General features: G+C 43.6%; 1 protein-coding gene across 21 annotated transcripts in view; it reads left to right on the top strand.

Moving 5' to 3' along the window:
- KIAA1217 (KIAA1217 ortholog) overlaps window positions 1–16,834 on the top strand; it is an 829,478-nt gene that overhangs the window by 680,837 nt on the left and 131,807 nt on the right. The window lies entirely within an intron of this gene.

Below are 16,834 nucleotides of genomic sequence, written 5' to 3'. Positions count from 1 at the left end.
CCATTCACATGGCCATGGTCATGAAGAATGACCAGGGAGTGTTGGTTGAGTGGACCTACAAAAAGTGGCTCTACAGAAAATTGATTTATCTTCTTTGTCACAAAAGATAGAGAAGTTGTTTCTGAAATTTTTGTTTGACACTCTGAGTCTTCAATGAATGACCATTAAAATTTTTTTTCTCAATTTTTTGGTTCCATAAGGCTTACCTGGATCAACCTAGTTATTAATGCTCTTATACATTACCCTTGAGAAGTCAGATAGCATATAGTTAAAGCACAGACTCTGAAGTCAGATTACTCTGGATCACAACCCAGCTCCGTCATCTACCACTATGTGATGTGGTCAAACTACCCAACTGTTCTGTGTGTCAGTGTCTTTGTAAATAAAAAGCAGATCTGCTTCATAGTGTTGTAGTAAGGAGTAAGTTCAGTTCAGTTCAATCGTTCAGTCGTGTCCAACTCTTTGCGACCCCATGAATCGCAGCACGCCAGGCCTCCCTGTCCATCACCAACTCCTGGATTCACTCAGACTCACGTCCATTGAGTCGGTGATGCCATCCAGCCTTCTCATCCTCTGTCGTCCCCTTCTCCTCCTGCCCCCAATCCCTCCCAGCATCAGAGTCTTTTCCAATTGCTCAATATAATACCTGAACCATACTAATTACTATATAGTTGGGATTATTATTAAGTGTTTCTTCAAAGCACTGTAGGCAAATAAATCCTGAGCGATCAGCCCATCTTCAAAATATATCCAAAACCTGACCACTTTTTTACTGCTTCTGCTCCTCGTCCACCAGTACCTCTTGCTAGGACTATTGCAGTAGCCTCCTGCTTTCCCTCTTGCCACCAACAGTCTCCATAGAGCAACCCGAGTGGTCATCCTGAATTGCATCACATCACTCCTCTGCTCCATGTACTCTATAACCCATCATCTGTTCAGAGTCCAGGCCATCCGCCCTCTGGATAAGTTCAAGTTTATCCCCATTAGGGCTCATCTTCTGCTCCCCTGCTCTCATCCCTCCACTGCAGCTCCTGACCTCTTGGTAGTTCCTTTAACAGCCTAGTTTATTGCTGCTGCTGCTGCTGCTAAGTCGCTTCAGTTGTGTCCGACTCTGTGCGACCCCATAGACAGCAGCCCACCAGGCTCCCCCACCCCTGGGATTTTCCAGGCAAGAACACTGGAGTGGGTTGCCATTTCCTTCCAATGCATGAAAGTGAAAGTGAAGTCGCTTAAGTCGTGTCTGACTCCTAGTGACCCCATGGAGTGCAGCCTACCAGGCTCCTCCATCCATGGGATTTTCCAGGCAAGAGTACTGGAGTGGGGTGCCATTGCCTTCTCCGAGTTTATTGCTACCCAAGCAATATTTATATTTTCTGAAATGTTCGTCTCCTAGACATCTGTGAGAAGAGTGGCTCCTTCATTCAATCTTTTTTTTTTTCCTCTTTTTGGCCTCAAAGCATGGTATAAGGGATCTTAGTTCCCTGACCAGGGATCAGACAGGTGTGCCCTGCAGTGGAAGGGTGGAGTCTTAATCACTGAACTGCCAGGGAAGTCCCTTCATTCAGTCTTTACTCACAAGTCACCTTATCTGAAGTGGGTTCACCGTCTCTGAAACATCATTTCCTTTGCCGTTAGGTTTACCATATCCTGCCTTATTTCCTTACAGTGGACTACAGATTTTCCTTGGCTTATGATGGGATTATATCCTGATAAACCCATGATAACTTTAAAATATCATAAATTGAAAATGCATTTAACACATCTAACCTGCTGAACACTATAGCTTAGCCTAACTTACCTTACACGTACTCTGAACACTTGGTTCACCTACAGGTGGGCAGAGTCATCTAACGGCAAGCCTGTTTTATAATACAGTTTGAATATCTCGTGTAATTGATTGAATACTGTGCTGAAGGTGAAAAACGGAATGGTTGTCTGGTCTAGAACAGCTGTAAGTATCTTGGTTGGTCACGCTGGTCACATGCCTGACCGGCAGCGTCACAGGAGATTGTCTACCGTGTCTAGCCCAGGAAGAGATCGGAATTCAAAATTTGAAGTTGGGTTTCTACTGGACAAATAGTACTCGCGCATCATCAAAAAGTCAAAAACATAAGTCAAACCATTTTAATTCGGGGACCGTTCATCATTACCGCCTGATGTAGTACATGCTTGTGTGTTTACTGGTGCACCCGTCTCTCTCTGACTCTCATAAAGGATCCGAGAGAGCGGATGTCTCATTTTGTTAGGTGTATTTTCAAGCTTTAATATAGAACCTACATATAGTTAGATGCTCAATAAATATGTGTTGAATACATTAATGAACTGGAGTAGGTGATGTGGTTGTTTATATTTGAATGCATTTTTACATGCACTAGCTTATTAAGAAGTAGGAATCAACGGGGGGGGGGGGCACGTTTCTTTTCTTGCACAAACAGCTATAAACAAAGGGTTCCATCCTCAAAAAACTGCTGCAGTGAAATCAGTGGTTGTTTGGTGTATGACAAGCATCACAGAGAGGATGAGGGAACATTTGGCAGCAACTAGATATTTGTTATCCTCATCGTGGTGAATGTTTCACGGATATAGGCATATATCAGAACTTACCACATTTTGTACGTTTTATTTTTTAATTTATTTATTTATTTTTGGTTGTGTTGGGTCTTCATTACTGTGTGTGAGCTTTCTCTCGTTGCAGAGACCAGGGGCTCCTCTCCAGTTGCAGGTTTGTGGGCTTCTCATTGTGGTGGTGGCTTCTCTCGTTGTGGCTCTAGGGCCCTGAGCACAGGCTAAGTAGTTGTGGCTTAAGGGCTTCATGGCCCCATGGCGTGTGGAATCTTCTCAGATTAAGGATCGAACCTGTGTCCCCTGTATTGGCAGGCGGGTTCTTATCCACTGTACCACCAGGGAGTCTGTACATTTTAAATATGTACGATTTACTGTATGTTCTTTGCTCTCATAAAACTGGGAGCGGGGGGGGGCCTTTGTTTGCTTTTGGGGGATTTTCAGCCACACTGCACTGCTTTGGCAAAGAAAGCAATGGCAACCCACTCCAGTATTCTTGCCTGGAAAATCCCATGGACGGAGGAGCCTGGTAGGCTGCAGTCCATGGGGTCGCTAAGAGTCGGACACAACTGAGCGACTTCACTTTCACTTTTCACTTTCATGCATTGGAGAAGGAAATGGCAATCCACTCCAGTGTTCTTGCCTGGAGAATCCCAGGGATGGGGGAGCCTGGTGGGCTGCCGTCTGTGGGGTCGCACAGAGTCAGACACGACTGAAGCAACTTAGCAGCAGCAGCCGCAGCACTGCTTTGGTGCTCTTAGTTCCCCCATCAGGGATCAAACCTGTGCCCTCAGCAGTGAAATCAGAGTCCTATCCACTGGAACACCAGGCAATGCCCTAAAGTTGTTAAAAAAAAAAAAGAATTAGTTAACTTTCAGATCAGGCAATATTTTAATGGCAAAGTTTTATTGGAGCCACATCAGCAGATGCCTTGGGTCTTTGTTAATAGTAACAATGTACAGTTTTATTTTTGTATTACCTCCATGTTGAAAAAGGAACTTTGATTTTAAAGTTTGGAGATGTTCTCTATCACTTATGTCCCATCCCTTAGATTAATTGAAAACCAAACAGCCAAAAGTAATTGGGTAGTATTTGAGGAATTGCAGGTTTATGGAACTTTCAGATGAGCAAATTAAAGAATTAAATGATTTGACAGAGGCCATCTGAAACAGCAGATTTGGCATAAGAATTAGAAACTAAATAACCCTGAATTTTGTTTCTCAGCCTAAAAGCCTTTCTCTTCCTTCCATTCTTTATTGGCAAATTGTAACTTTTCCCCCCAAAGTACTAAAATTATCTGCTTCTCCAAGTCTTTTGAGCTTGTTTTTTTTTCTTTTGTGAATGAGGTGTTCTAAATGCCTTCTGGCACATACAAGACTCATTACTAAACTCTTTTTATAAAATTTGCTCTTTAAGAGAGGGACCCTCTATTGAAAAAAAGTATCAATAGAACTGAAGTCAATAAAGGTATCAGCCAGATGAATGTGTCAGGTCAAATTAAGGCTGAAATTCCACCTGATGTTAGTCAAGTAAGCCACACTTCAATAAACCTGTTCCTGAGAAAGCTTCTGCTCTCAAATTGATCAATATTTTTTCTAGTTAAATGAAGACATTTTTAAAGTTTCCTGCTGTGTACTACTGAGTACCTACTGAATGCAAAGTATACAGAAGGATGCAAAGAGGTCAGCCTAACTCTCAAGGAGACTGAATAGAATAAATGACAAATATTTTGGAAAGTAAGGAAAGCATACAAGACAATTTTTTTGTTGTTGTTCTGAATTGTTACTGAATCTTTACCTTTTTAAAAAGTTTTTATTTTTTATTTGGCTGAGCTGGGTCTTCACTGCTGGCGGGCTTTTCTGTAGTTGTGGCCAGTGGGGGCCACTCTAGTTGCGGGTGCAGGCTTCTCATTGGGGTGGCTCTTCTTGTCGTAGAGCACAGACTCGAGGGCTCATGGGCTTCCGTACTTGTGACACCTGGGCTTAGTAGCTGTGGCGCCTGGGCTTAGTTGCCCTGCAGCATATGGGATCTTCCCTGACCAGGGATCAGACCTGAGTCTCTTGCATTGGCAGATGGATTATTTACCGAGCCAGCAGGGAAGGCCCTGTCTTTTAGCTTTAAATGGATTCATTTACCTCCTTTATTTCACTTATGGTCCCAAGACTCTTGGTTAAATAATTTATAATTGTGATTTTTAAGTGCATTTGAATACTAATTACTAAAAGGGTATGCTTGGTGAATTCTTTCATCATATGTATAATTTACTCAACTGTTTATTAGGAGAAATTGTGTGTATATGCATATATATGTATTTATATATATAAATACACACACATCTCCAAATATATACACATACACACAAATATGATTTTCTTAAATTGGGACAGCCTTTTCCATCATATTTGCAAGCATCACTCAGTAATCTTAGGCAAGCCTATTCGGGCAGAGAGAAAGAAAACAATGGAAAATGAAAACTCCAATGTGATTATTTTTCCATTTGCATCACATCTCACATCTAAACAGACACTAGGGTGTTTCCTTGAGTCTAGCTGTGAGCACTGAATTTTTTTTAGTTTCTCTTTAGAATTTGGAGACTAGATACTATCAGTAGGAAGTTGCTAATGGAAATTGATGCTTTTGCTTCTGGCCAAGCATACCACAGAGATCACGGAGGTAACATCCAACCCATGCACAGAACATGACTTATAAACAAGAAAGTCATCGCCAAGGGTAGATTAGATATCTGTGTAGAAACAAGCTTTAGCTAGATTGCCAGATACCACTGTGACCAAAAGTTGTTTGTGTCTGCAGAATTCTGAAAGAAAAGACCCAGTGCAATTTTTTACGTTTGTTATAATTTTCCATTAAGATTGTAACAATACCACAAAAATGTTTTGGTCGAAAACAAAAATCTGAAATCTTTTAAAAAATATGTCTTGTATTACTGATGGCATTTGAGCCGTGTCTCATCTGACTTGCCTGCCAGTCTTCCGCAATCCTTTTAGACTATTTTGAGACTGGATTACCCAATGCTTTAGCTTGAGCTCTCCCATTTTTTTTTTTTTAACAATATCCCCTTCCAGCTATGTGACAGCATGGCTAGAAAGTTCTCTGTTAGCACTGTCTCCAGTTCCTCTCCTGTGGCTTCTCTTGAACCTGTCCATTCCAAACTTCACTATTCCATACAGGCAGCTGTGGTCAAGGTCACCAGTGACCACCCTGTGTTCCTCAGCCCTTTCTCATCTGATTTGTCAGCATTCGGCAGGCTGCGACTTCCTATCCTTAAGACACGAGCTTCTCCCAGCTTCCTGGACACCTCTCACTCTCAGCCATCTTTCATTATCACCAGCCACTCCTCTTAGACCTTCTTTGTTGATTCCTTCTCAGTTTCTCACCCTTAAACACTGGCCTCAGCACCCAGACCACTTCTGTTTTCAACTGTGTAGTGCCCTCAGTGGTCTGATGGAGTCTCCTGGTGCCCATTGTCACCTGTTTGATTGTCTTAGCTCAGATTGTCATGACAAAATACCATAGACTTGATGGCTTAAACAATGGAAATGTATTTCTTCACAATCCTGGAGGCGTGGGAGTCCAAGATCAGGGGGCCAGCATGATCAGGTTCTGCTGAGCCTCTCTTCCTGGCTTGCAGATGCCTTTCCCTGTTCCTCTGCATGGAGAAAGGAAGAGGGCAAGCTCTCTGGTGTCTCTTTTTATAAGGACACTAATCCCATCATGAGAGCCCCACCCTCACCCCTTTATCCAGACATAATTACCTCCCACAGTCCCCACCTCCAAATACTATCATGTAGAGAGTTGGGACTTCAACATATGAATTTGGAGGGGGATACAAACACTCCATGCATAACCATGATGATGACCCTTCTGGCCCAGACCTCTCTCCTGAAGTCCCCAGATACATATTTCATATCACTATTTGGTACCTCAGACTTCTCAGGTGGCTCAGTGGTAAAGAATCCACCTACCAATACAAGAGACATGGGTTCAATCCCTGGATCAAGAAGATCCCCTGGAGAAGGAAATTGCAACCCACTCCAGTATTGCTGCCTGGAAAATCACATAGACAGAGGAGCCTGGGGGGCTGTAGTCCATGGGGTCACAAAGAGTCAGACAGGACCGAGCAACTGAGCATGCACACACTTGACATCTCACCCTTAACAGGTCTAGAAATGAACTTCTAATTCCCCCAACCAAACCTACTTCTTCCAACATCAGTACATTGCAACCCTCTCCTGCCAGCTGCTCACCCCCAAACCCTGCCACTCTCCTTGATTCCTCTTTTAAAAATCTCATTCTATATCGAGTCTTTCGGGAAATCCTCTTCACTCTGCTGTCAAACTCTGTGCAGAAATCTGACCACTACTCTGCCCAGGTCCAAACCAGCATAATCTGTCCCCTGGATTATTGCCTTATGTTCTTGTGGTCTTCTGATGTTAATCTTTGTCTCATGTAGTCAGTTCTTAAAAAAGCAGCCCTGGTAAATAAATCTCACCTTGTCTCACCTCTGCACACAACCCTCTGTTGTTTTCCCAGCTCATGGAGGGTAAACAGTCTACATGGTCTGACCACTTGCTCCCTTCCTGATCTCATCTCCATCCATTTGCCATCTCTCTCTCCTCCAAACGCTAGTCCTTTGCATGCCCCAGGCATGCTCTTGACCCAAGACTCCTCTCTCTGGCTGGATTGTTCTTCTCCCAGATTTCTTCACCCCGATATCTGTAAGCCTTGCTCCCACCCTTCTTTCAAATACCTTATCAGCAGGACATCCAACTACTGGGAATAAAATAGCAATCCACCCACTCCCACCCCACTGCTCTCTGCCCCCCACACCCTGTTTTATTTTACTCCCTGTTGTTTGGCACAATCTCCACTCTCTCGTCTATGAGCTTATTGTCTATTGTACATCAGTGGAAACAGATCTCTGAGCTTACCACTGTATGCCCAGTTTAGAAGGCTGGCCAGCCAGCACATGCAGGTACTCAATAAATACTTCTAGAAGGAAAGAAGTCTGTCTTTCACGGTACTGATTCTGCTGAAGTGAATGCAGTGCTGCTGCTCTCAATCTGAAACAGCCCCAAATTTCATAAACATTTCTCCTAAAGCTTTCATTTCAGGATCAAAATAACAATTGAGTCTGCTTTTCCTTTTAGTTGTTTTAACCAGCGTAAGCATGCTGTGTAGGTTGAAGTACTTGTCCTGTGGAAAGAGAACATAGTCTGTGTTTCTCCCTTCTGGTATGCTTGTTTTAAAGCATAATGTTTATGTATCATTTGAATTGTTATTATAGGAGATAAAGCTGAGAGAATGCACAGATCCTTGGACGCGGTAGCAATTTGGGTCGGGTCTTGTTTCTCCAGGTTACCTCCAGCCCAGGGGAGGGACTCTGCATGTCCAATGCGTGTCGTGATGGGGCAGCCCCAAACAGCTTTGCTTGATAAATTCTTTAGCTATTAAAACAGGTAGAAGTGTTGTGGGCATATTGCCATTCCCAGGGATTACAGTAAGAACACCAATGATGGGACTTCCCTGGTGGTCCAGTGGTTAGAACTTCTCGCTTCCACTGCAGGGGCCACAGGTTTGGTCCCTGGTCAGGGAACTAAGATCCCACATGCCACACGACGCAGCTAAAAAAATAGAAAAAGAATACCAACAATTGTCATTTTGATCTTGAGGCATTTAGGGGTGGGAAGGAGGGACTCTTAACTTCTGAAAGCAGGGAGAAAGGTGATTGGGGATGAGTCTGGAAGCAGGGGTTGCGTTTTGCCCTCAGTGACGGGGAGACTGGGGATACAGATCTGAGCAGGCCACGTTGTCATCACCTCCCTCCCCACCCACCACTCCCAGACTGCTTTTGCCACCCTCGGACATCTGTTCTTGATTGTGCCCGTGTGGTGGAGAACAGAAGCTGCTTTCAAAAGGCAGCACCAAAACTTCAAAGGGGCAAAGGGGAGGAGGAGGAAGTAGCCGTGTGCCACATCTCTGAAATGCCCTTCGGAAAGTACCAGGGGACAGCAAAAGGTAAAGGTACGATAAAGTCCCTCGGGGTCTTTTGAGGACAGACTGGAAAGCTCAGCTCATTGAGTCACGTCGTGGGACCCAGCACTCAGGGCCAGCCCCTCCGTACAGCCCCTGTGGGCTGGAGGCCAAGTGTCTGGGAGAGAGACCGTGGCCCCATCTCCTAACCCTCTTGCACCTGGAGTTCCACTGGCTGTACCTCTCTCCTTTCCCACTTGCTTGTAAAGCAAGAACCAACGTATTAGATAAGAATACCTCTTACAAGACTTCCCTGGTGATCCAGTAGCTAAGCCTCCACGCTCCCAGTGCAGGCAGCCTGGGTTTGATCCCTGGTCAGGGAACTAGATCACGTATTCCACAGCTAAAACCTGCAACTAAGATCTGGCATGAAAGAAAGAAGGGAAGGAGGGAGAGAGGAAAGAAGGAAGGAAGGAAGAAAGAAAAAAAATAGCTCTTACAGAGATTTACAAAGCTTTGTAAAGCCCCTTCCATCCAGGACAAGTGCCATTTTTCAGTGGCACTTTCATTTTTCAACCCAGGTTGGCACACTTGACCGCCAGATCCATCTGCACCCCATTCTCTCTTCTCTCTGACTCACACACCCTCACACACATGACTACAATCCTGAGCACGCATCTGGGGCTTAGAGAAATGGGGACACTTTCCACAGCGCTGTCTCTTGAGACCCCCTTTATTCCTCCAGGCAAGGCTGAGAAGGACATTCCAGATCTCCCCATAGGGGCAGGGTGTAGAGAGGGCCAAAGACAGGAGACCCCCAAAGAGGCTTCCAGAAGGGTCACACCCTCTGGCATGGGCCTGAGGACACGGGAGGAGCGGCCGAGTCGACACAGGGAGTGGAAGCGGGTGGGCGGCCAGGGGCAGGAACAGGAAGGGCCTCACCCACCTTGTACTCCATCACTTGCCCACTCGAGGCTGGAGTCCGGCCGGATTTGTCTGGGAGAGTCCACCAGGCAGCTGGGGCCAGTTATGGTGGAGGGGACATGTACAACAGCCTGGGAAAGCCTGTTACAAATCTCAGAAGAATCCGATAGTGAACAAATAACAGAAAAATTAGTGCATAATCATTATGGTAAAAATGCGAAGCTGAAACTGTCACCAAAGCAGTCCAGCCATGTGTACACCGTGGAGACACGAAAAACAGCTCAGCGTGACTCAGCTTTCCTGCCAACATTCAACCAAAAATAAAATAAGTAAATCTTTGGAGAAGTAGAGGACCCTCGGGTACCCACATGTGTGAGGACCACTCAAAAAATAGGCATAAAGTCAGCTGTCAGTGGAGGATGCTATTCCTAGTCGATGTTCAGGAAACATCCTTCATACTTCTGTGTCACACAGGAGCCTGCCTGGTGCAAGAACACAGAGGCTCCTACCCCATGTGTCTAAATATTTTTAAAGCTGGAAATCAAGCTGACGCCCATTAGGTGGAATATGTTCTAGCCTCATGCTTTGACCAGCATACCTTCGTAACAACCTTTCAAGGCAGATTTGATTTTAGTATTTTTGAAATTCTCAGAGTTCTCTGCTTGACCATGAGGTGGAGGAGGTCTGCCTCACCCTCAACCTGCAGCAGCCCAGCTTCCTTCTGATTCTCCCTCCATCTCTCTCTCTCTCTTATTTTTTTTTGTCGTGCCATGGGCATGTGGGATCTTGTTTTCCTGACCAGGGATCAAACCTGTACTCCCTGTGTTGAAAGCACGGAGTCCCAACCCCGGGCCACCAGGGAAGCCCCTCTCCCACCAGCTGCTTTCACGTTTTGCTTGTAAGTGAAGCTCACCTGCAGACACAAGCTCCCTGCACACTCCCTGCGAACGGCAGAGCCTTGGTCCCCACCCGCAGCACTTGGGGGTGCACACGCCGATGTTGGGGGTGGGGAGCGGCTCCAGAGTGTAGCCCCCGGGACAGGCCTCTTTGTCACCTCCTCCTCCAGCCCCTTACTCCATCAGGACTTTACACACAGAAGCCCTGCCCTTCCATCAGATATAACTGAACCACTTTGCTGCTGTACTGCAGAAATTAACACAGCATTATAGATCAGCTATACTTCAATTAAAAAAAAATCATATCACAGGCATTGAGAGAGGCTGATGATTCCTCTGGGAGCTGGCATGGGTTAGTTCCTTTATGTTTCTCATGTGATGGAGCAAGTCTTTTTTAAAAGCTTTGAAATGAAGGCCAGTGAGATGTGAATTCCCCGAACAGCCCACACCCTCTTTCTCACCACTCGGCACAAAACATTCTGAGCCTCCCCCTCAGGCACCCAGAAAGAAGCTGAGAAAAAGCAGCCCCGAGGAGGACCAGCCGCTCAGCGCGTGCTGCACCCTCCCTGTCCATCACATTTCCAGCTGCTCTGCCTTCTCCAGACCTGGGGGCAGAAAAGCCAGGAGGGAGACGTGAGTGTTCCCGAGTATTCGTCAGTGGCTGCCCGTGCTCAGAACATCGCCCTCCGACTGACCGAAGCGCTCCCCGATTTCAGGTCCTATTACATGTGTGGATGCACCCCCAGCCCTGAGGGTGGCAAAGGCCAGCCGTTTGCAAAAGGCTGGGTTTTTATCCCCACGTATTTCCATGAGGTGCTGGAAGAGTGGATGAGTCCCATGAGAGCCAAGAGACAGACAGAGACTAGAATTACTGGGAACAGGGACCCTGGCAGAAGGCTGGGCCTCAGAAGGAAACTAAGATGTGGAGTCCAGAAACGAGGGTGAGGAAGGGAAAGATGTAGGAAGAGGCGGCACCAAAGGCTCTTTGGAGTCCAAGCATTTCCACTTCATGCTTTTAAAACATGAAGGTGATCGGTGGGAACTCTCTGTAAAGTACCGGAAGCTCAGCTGTGTGCTCTGTGATGACCTAGAAGGGTGGGATGGGGGTGGTGGTGGGAGGGAGGCCCACGAGGTATGGGATATATGCATACATATAGCTGATTGACTTTGTGGTACAGCAGAAACTAACACAACAATGTAAAGCAATTATAGTCCCGTTTTTAAAAACAACATGGATTTGAAAACACAGCTATGGGTCTGTGGCATTTGTTTACAACCTTAGTCATCAAAGGATGACATTCGTGTTTTGTCACTCACGTGACTTTGGCTGTAAAAGTGTAAAGAAGCAGCACTGTTCTCATTTACCCTGAAAGTTTCCTCCGGGAATTGTTAATGATCCTGATGTTTGCTGGCCAGAGGGGAAAAGAAGTTTGGCCCATTACACCTCGCAAAGTCTTTTTCCCCCAACTCGGGGACCAGACAGGTGATATCTTTTCAAGTAGGCTAATTTTCACATAACAGTAGAAACTAAATTATGAATAATAAAATTCATAAATCTACATGTAACTTCTATAAAAACTATCATTTCATACTGAAAAGTTTTCTAAAGATATATTCATTCATCCAAAATAATTACTGATTATTATTATGTAAAACACTAGTAATTTAACATAGAAGAAAATAGATTTCCAATTAACTCAGATGGTTTCTCACTAATGTCCATAATCTCTGGGCTTAAATCTGCTAATCAGTATGATTGAAAACCATGCACAATGTTTAAATCTCCTAGTGGGGATGGGTATATACATTTGATTTATAGCGAAGTCTTTCTAATACTTTGTAAACATTCTTTGAAAATTCTATGAAGTTGCACTTTTCATATCCCTAAAAGGCCAATTAATTTTTTTCTGGGGCCCTGAGTATTATACTTTTATACATCTGTTCTTTAAGAAAATCTTCTTCCTTTCGTGGCCTTTACTCTTTGGTTCTATATCATAGAACTTCTGGACCCACTTGTTTAATCAAAAGTCAAGGAAAACATCCATATTTCCATAACTGCATCCAGGTTTAAGCTCCTAGGTCAGATCTGGACGCTTTGTGGAAGAAGCCCTATTTAGATGTGTTAGATCTTGATTTTACCATATAACAAACTGATTTCGTCTTTAATTTTGGGGAGGGCTTCCCTGGTGGCTCAGAGGTTAAAGCGTCTGCCTCCAAAAAAAAGTACAGAAAATACAATAATGTAATAGACATTACCAAAATTAAACATATACATCTGTTCTCTTGAACTCGTTAAAGTTCTCTTTAATTCTTAGGTTAATGTATTTTTTAAAAATTCTGAATGGATTTTAGATTTTTCTTAACATTTTTCTGACATTGTTAAGATTATTGTAGTTTCCCTTTACTTATATATTATTGCAGGACACATTAGTACTAGATTTTCTAGTGTTAAACTATTTTTACATTCCTGAGATGAACTCTTCTTGGTCATGATGTATTTTTTTCATACATTGCTAGATTCGCATTGCTGATGTTTAATTAAGAGATTACATTTAAATTTGAAGTCTTCCCTTTTATGGCTTTCCTAATACCCAGGTGAATACTAGCCTTATAAAATGAGTTGGTCTGGCAAGGTTTAATTGAACCAGCAGTTCACCCTAAGTGTAAGAAAGAATCCAGTTTCAGTTGTAGCATACTCACAGTTACAATGTTTATCACTGCATTTTCTTATAATAAGTCTTGCCTTAATTGTTGAGTAACCTTTAAGATTATTGACTCAGTTGCCTCACTGCAGGTTCTGTAGTGACTGCGCAGGGAACTTCCTAGTCAAGTTTCTAACTATCCACATAAGAAGGCAGTAAGATCCATTGGGAATCATTAGGCTCGTGGCCCCAGAAATCAGCGTCTTAGACATTCACATCTTTAACTCTGCTTGAATTCCAAAAGTTATCAACACATATTAGTGCTTTTTAGAGAAATGCTTAGAGATGCTCACTTCAATGGTATTATCATTTCTCTTGAGTCCCAACTGTGCCAATATGTCTGGAACAAAACCAAGTTAACGGGTTAAGTGCCAATGATGCCATTACTAATACTCCGTGTCAAGAACGAGTGCCTCCCAGAAGAATATCCGTTCAGTGACTGCTGGCACTCGGGTTGTTGGGCAAGGCTCTATCATATTTAACTATAAATAAATATGTGTGTGTGTGTGTGTGTGTGTGTGTGTGTGTGGAGAGAGAGAGATACTTGGCTGCCTCGGGATCTTTGTGTGTGTGTGTGTCTATATATAGAGAGAGAGATTTGCCTGCCTCGGGATCTTTGATTTGAGGTATACAGCTTCTCTCTAGTCGTGGTGTGTAGTCTAGTTGCGGCATGCAGGCTTCATTTCTGGATCTTGATTCCCAGAACAGGGATCAAACCCAGGTCCCCTGCCCTGGAAGGCGGATTCTTAACCACTGGACCACCAGGGAATTCCCTACAATATTTAACTTTTAAACACAGGTTTCTCCACAATTATGACTCTGTAAGTGATAGTCACTCAGTTGTGTCCGACTCTTTGCGACCTCATGAACTATACAGTTAATGGAATTCTCCAGGCCAGAATACTAGAGTGGATAGCCTTTCCCTTTTCCAGGGGATCTTCCAACCCAGGGATCGAACCCAGGTCTCCCACATTGCAGGCGGATTCTTTACCAGCTGAGCCACAAGGGAAGCCCCATGACTCTGTAAGGCACAATCTAAATTAGGATTTCTCTTAAAATTGCTGTAGCAATTTTTCAGCCCCTCATTAAGACTCTCCAGAGGGTTTCCCATAGTTGCCTGGTGTAGAAGATAAATCAGTTAAAAGACTTAACGGAGTCTTGCCTTGGCTTTAAATATCACATGTCTGAAAGACATAAGAAAAGATCTGATTGATGTCATCCACCTCAGATACTGCAGCAAAGATTTGGTCGTTACCTAAATCAAAGTAAAATCTGAGAGTAAAGTTATTCCAGAAAAAAGGAGCATCCAGACTTTCCATGGAGAATAATTTTTCTCTTATCATTCTCTTCTTTGCAAGACAATGCTTGCCATCTTGCTTTGTCCCCTACTTGAAAAGCTATTCCCTAGGAAGGGGCGTGGCAGCATGAGTCCTCTCAGGATGTGAAACGTTTGGGACATCAGGGGGCATGCTAGCGTTTTTCAAGGAACACATGTGGCCTGGTCTTCAAATTGCTACTGTGTCTGAAACAAAATGTCAGCTGGTGTCAGATCTGAATTGTTAAGGTCTAAATAACAGGGTCATTTTATGGAACCACTATGTGGGTTAGAACACAGGGTGTGACCCTTGGTTTACCATTGTACCTCCCAGCCTTGGCATGGTGCCGAGCACAAAATAGGGGCTGGTGTCTTGAATGAATGAAGCCATTTCTGCAGGTCCTTCCAAACTACATTTCAGTGCATTACACTTCTTGTTGTTCTTTTTATTTCCACTTTTTTTTTCTTGATAACTGATTTTTTTTTTTTTTTTAAGTTTTTGGCCATACTTTGCCGCATGTGGGATCTTATTCCCCAACCAGGGATAGAACTCAGGCCTCCTGCAGTGCAAGCATGGAGACTTAACTACTGTCTGGCCAGGGAAGTCCCTGCACTTCTGTTTTTAAATCAGAGGCCTCTTAAATTCAGTCTCTTAAGGATATGCCACGATATTAACTACCCTGGAATCTTTCGCTTATTTTAAATACCAATGTCTTCCCCATTTCAGATACCAATTTATATTCTGCCAGCTCCACTGAAAGTTTCATATGTTCCCCTCCTGTGGCCCATCTCTTCTGTCTTGAAAAATTACCTAATTAACTGAGTAGGAACCCTAATTGGCCAGTCTCTTTAGATCTGTGGTAGTTACTTTTTAAGATGATCAAATCAAAGCATTCTAATTGAGAAAATGTAAAAAATATAGAAAATCTTGATGAAGAGGACATCACCCATGAACTTAACCACCCAAAGACAACCTCTCTGGACATTCATCAAATAGGTAGACTTAACCATGAACCTGGGGAAACCAAGGTTCAGGCCCCTATAAATCAATAATTTACTTTCATAGTGAATTTTTTGTTTCTAACTTTGTAGTCTTATTCTTAAGGAGTCGAAATTGTCATAAGCTTCAGGCCCCACAAAACTTGGGTCCATCACTGCCATTAGGTGATTAATTGATTTTTTAAAAAATCTGGTTCCTTTCTGTTTCATAATACAACTTTTTTTCTCATTGCCATTTTCACTTAGAATTCCTTTTAATAACAGGATAGTGTTACAGTGAGTGGATGTGTAGTAGATGAATTGATTTATTAAGTGAATCCTGAATCCTCTAATGTTGGAATCCCCTCCCCTCCCACCCCTGCCCTGTTATTCTTATAAACGATGCTTTATTGAGCATCCTGGTAAATACATCTTTGTGCATAACGTGTAGAAGTGGCTCAAACCATATTTATATTTGGGGGGGCTCTTGATGCATACTGACAAATAGCTCTTTGGAGAAGTAGCATCAACTTACTTTCCAAACAGTGGTATGTGAGAAAACTCGCTTTCTCATCTCCTGTCAGCGATATTTATTGTATTGTGAAAACCTTTGCTGGGATTTCCCTGATGGTCCAGTGGTTACGTATCCACCTTGCAATGCAGGGGACACAGGTTTGAAACCTGGTCGGAGAACTAAGATCCCACATGCCTCAGGGCAACTAAGCCTGTGCTACAACTGCTGAGCCCAAGCGCAGCAGCTAGAGAGGCTGCCTGCAGCAACGAGAGATCCCACTTGATGCAGCTAAGACCCAAAGTAGCCAAACTAAATTTTTTGCTAATTTCATGAGGCTATCTTTACTTTAATAATCATATTTTTTCTTATTAAACGGAAAACTGTTAGTTTTCCATCAGAAAGTACTCGTAACAGCTCTTTTTATTTTTAAGGCATTAGCCATTTGCCATTGTTACACTGCACGTATTGATTTGCCTAGTCTTAAATTGAATTTGGAGAAACTGAGGAATTTAGGTCATTTGGAATTGTCACCATTATCTGGCTGTGAAAAATGCTATTTAGGGGAGACTGTAGAAGGCATTCCAGAAGGCAGGCACACATCAAATTAAGTTGGCCACGTTACAGGGAGAATTCAATTCATTTCAACTAAACGATGTTTGAGCAGCTACTATACACCTAATATTTTACTATATATTACCCTCTGATGAATACAGCTAATTGTAATGCAAAATTAAAAGCCATGCTTGCAATTTCAGTAAGACGTATTTGAGAAAAATTCTTAAATAGTTAATGGAAAAGTGCTGGAGGAGCGTTTGGGAAAGTGACTCAGAGGTAGTGTGTGTGCCAAGCAAAGAAGTGGTGAGAAAGTCCTCCAAGCAGATGGCCCAGTGTGGAGAGTGGACGTGCTTGATAAGGTCACAGAGCAGCAGACTGGCCAACACAACCGTGATGC

Source organism: Bubalus bubalis, chromosome 14 (genome assembly GCF_019923935.1).
Source record: "Bubalus bubalis isolate 160015118507 breed Murrah chromosome 14, NDDB_SH_1, whole genome shotgun sequence".
In the NCBI taxonomy this organism is placed as follows: Eukaryota; Metazoa; Chordata; class Mammalia; order Artiodactyla; family Bovidae; genus Bubalus; species Bubalus bubalis.
The sequence above is the reverse complement of the archived record's forward strand: the minus strand, read 5'-3'. Positions and strand labels throughout refer to the sequence as shown.